We start from the raw sequence: 3,857 nt of genomic DNA on the forward strand, positions 1-3,857 counted from the left end.
AGGTAGCGTCATGCACATAACCTGCTGATTTACAACACCCAGCGTGGAAGTCGTAGAAACTTTGGGGGCACCAGTATGTGAATGGGATTATCGGTCGAATGCAATAACTATCCCCATTAAATTCCACATAGATATATATTTTGCAGTTAGCCATAAACGTGTACACAGCTTGAGAGACAGCAGAGAACTAAGAACAAACATGGAGGCTCGACAGAGCAATAAGAGTCCTAAAATGGTGTTAATCATAGTCGATACGACCTATCGACGCCACAAGGCCATTTCAGGCATGTTGTTTCATTTTAATGGCATTCAGCCATCAGATCACTAAATTCTTTGTGGACTCTAATCAAGTGCATCTATAGGCTATTGTGCACACTTATTTCTTTATAAATATGGTGACACTTTAGCAGCTTAGTGAAGTAAGTGTGTATATTTATACAGTTAGTTATAATAGAGGGAAACATTCCACGCAGGAAAAATATATCTAAAAACAAAGATGATGTGACTTACCAAATGAAAGTGCTGGCAGGTCGACAGACACACAAACAAACACAAACATACACACAAAATTCAAGCTTTCGCAACAAACTGTTGCCTCATCAGGAAAGAGGGAACGAGAGGGAAAGACGAAAGGATGTGGGTTTTAAGGGAGAGGGTAAGGAGTCATTCCAATCCCGGGAGCGGAAAGATTTACCTTAGGGGGAAAAAAGGATGGGTATACACTCGCGCGCACACACACACACATATCCATCCACACATATACAGACACAAGCAGACATATTTAAAGACCACAGTTAGTTAACTTTTCATAAGATGTGTAAGTTACCTGCACTTTTGCTTTCTTTTGACTTTAATATTAAAATTGCATTTCTCCATTTAATTTGTAAATATTAAAAGTCTTTTGTTGGTGGGGATATGTAATGGTACAATATCCTTTACATATGATCTTTGGACAAGCAACAGAAAGTACAATTTAGTAGTTGTCGAGTGGCCGAACTTGGAGGCAGTAGCATTCAGGCAGAGCTGGTAATTGCTCATTGAAGGCAGTAGAGTACAGGCAGAGCTCATAGTTGGTCATGCATACAGTTATTGTGTAATGGCACACTGTTTAAAGTTTTCTTTAATTGTGTGTCTTAATATCAATGCTCATGTGTTTAACAAAATAAATGTTGTATAGTAAAATCCATGCATTACTAATTTCAGAAGTATGTCACTCAGCACACAATAATGGGTAAAGTTAACAGCAAGAAAGCGGCATTTTCAATCTAAATCAATTACATGCAGGCCACCCATTGACAAAAAGAGTGTATTCAGTGCACAGATGTGGGGAGAAGCCTTGCAATGTCTCCCTCATCCGTAATTTAAGGAAAAAGACAAGACTGCACCTGAAGAAGAGATCGTGGAGCTACTCGTGAATAACTACAGTGAGGGCGAATTAGTCTTAAGTCTGCAGAAGTGGTGACTCCTCCACCGATCCTGAATCCTTCAGTCTACATAAGGTGGGGTAACTCTAGTCTTATGTTTGAACAAGAGATGTAATTTATAGTTCATTGAGATCCAAGTGATTTAAAATGATAATGAAATACTTAGGAAGAAAACACAGTTCAGTGACGAAGTGGAATGAAAGTTATTTTTATCCCTTTACTCACATCTTTGATGATTTGCCTTTGGCACGCAGCTGTCAACTAAGGAATGATTCAGACTTCATTCTTCAAGTTTTTGACAGGAGGTCTGAGGACATTTATAGTTGATGAAACCAAGTGGCTATAGTTATACATCAAGGAAATTACCCCAGAGTTAGTACATTTTAGATTATTCAAGTGGTCTTTCACGTGTTGCGTGATATGGCTAAAAGTTACCAAATATTGGTCCAGAATGTTTCTTTCGAACACACCAGTCTTCAGTGTGTCCTGAGACAGTTGTCTGTTAATTCTGAGAATTTCACATTTCAGAGAGTACTCTACCATTAGTATAGGGAGAGATTATTTAAGATCAAGAACACTCGACATAAAAGCTCCTACAGCATTTCATTGTGCATTTAATTTGAATAAGAAGCTTTGCACTGGAGAGAGCCAGTTATTCTGCAGATATCTACTAGCCTGTTTTCGTTTTTCCAAAGATGTTATTTTCATATGACTTTGCTTGCACCCCAAGTCTCAGTGATGTAAAAGATACATATGCTAAACTTCAAGAAGACAATGTCATTTAGAGACTGCACACATAGATCACTTGAAGCACTTTGCTCTGATGGGCTTTTCATGTATTTCTTTCATCTTTGCAGGTAACCGGACTTTAAAATTGGAACCAAAAGAAGAATCTGGCGGCTAGTAAAAGTGCCTAGTGATGAGTTTTTATGAGCTCAGCTCCCTTCAAAGGAACAAGTACTTTGTATTTACCATGACATGCAAAATGGACCGATTTTGGTGTGGTATCTATGTTACACTTCTTATTTATAGTCTGTAAGCCTACTGTGTTCGATGTCTGTAGATTTAATTAGATGCTGTTCTAGACGTTTGCTGAGGCAGCCTTTCTGTTTAGTTCCACTCAACTGTGTTATGGCAGTCTTCACCAGACTCCGTCTCCTCCTGTTTGGATGTGTGTTAAAAGAGGATGTTAATTGTCTGCGAAGCTACTTGAATGACAAACAATTGAACTTTAAACCTTCTGTATTAACATGTTATCCTACAAAAATATTGTCTCAATATACAATCTTGTACACAATGTGGATTGACAGGTTAAATCGGTGTAGTGTGGATAAGATCAAGACAATAAGTATTCTCTGCACAAACCAGTTTGACAGTTATTTCTCTTTTCACAGCATTCATTGTAGTTGGCCTTCTCCTTTTCCCATTGTCTTGTAAACACTTTCAAAACCACGATGTCAAGGACAAACAGCCCCATGTACCAGGTGACGAAGTTCATTCGCCGTCTTACATTGCAGATGCAATGGGTCAAGATATTTTCCCATCTGCTCATACCGTAAACAATATCTGTCACAGAGGGATGTGCTGACACTTACTACAGAATGTCAAAAACATCTTTCATCACCATGGAAGACTGGGAGTGAGACCTGTCATTTCATAAGATGTCATGTCACACTTCAGCCATCACAAGGAAATGGAAGAAACACAACTGGATGTTACTACATCTGCCAGTACTAAACTACATAGTGTGGGGGAAAAGCAAATATTCCTGTTAAGGCAAAGGCGAATATCCAAGCTAGTATACAGAAGCTGTACAAAGAATGCCAAAATCTGGGTAAAGAGAAATCACAGACAAAACAAATATGAAATTACTGATTTGGAAAGGTGATCTCATAAATTTGACATTTTCCAATAAAATGTGATTGACATGACAAGTTTATCACAAGAAGGTAAAGAACTTCTTAGATGACAAAGATAAGATCGTATTAGTTCACCAATGAGTGGATAGACAAGGTTCTTGCTCTTGAAAATAAAAATTAAGTGTACAAAAGATGAAAAAAATTCATATAAGAATAAACACGATAAAGATTTATTAAAATCAATAAGACAGTTACCCTGGAAGACTAAACTCCATCATCATCATCATCACCACCACCTAGAGACAAAGAGAGTTATCACCTACAGCACCAAAAATATTTGGTTAAAGACCTTGATTAAAACCTCTTTATCAGACACATGTACTACAGTTCTGTTGACACAGAAGTAATAAATTTTACCATTTGCAAAGCCTTGGCAATGTTGTTCCGATGCAATTATTTCCGTATCTCCAGGCTACTATTTACTGTGGTTGGATGATCAACAAAAGTAAAATAATAAAGAAAATCAAAGAGTCATTCTTTGAAAATCATTTGGCCTTGCATTGGGATAGTGAAT

General features: G+C 37.6%; 1 long non-coding RNA gene across 1 annotated transcript; it reads left to right on the plus strand.

The window, feature by feature from the left end:
- Positions 1–913: 913 nt before the first annotated feature.
- On the plus strand, positions 914–2,748 carry LOC126458429 (uncharacterized). The gene is made up of 3 exons (XR_007585634.1): positions 914–1,499; positions 2,282–2,423; positions 2,498–2,748. It is a non-coding gene; the product is annotated as an uncharacterized LOC126458429 (long non-coding RNA).
- The last annotated feature ends 1,109 nt before the right edge of the window (positions 2,749–3,857 follow it).

Source organism: Schistocerca serialis, chromosome 1, assembly GCF_023864345.2.
Source record: "Schistocerca serialis cubense isolate TAMUIC-IGC-003099 chromosome 1, iqSchSeri2.2, whole genome shotgun sequence".
Taxonomy (NCBI): domain Eukaryota; kingdom Metazoa; phylum Arthropoda; class Insecta; order Orthoptera; family Acrididae; genus Schistocerca; species Schistocerca serialis.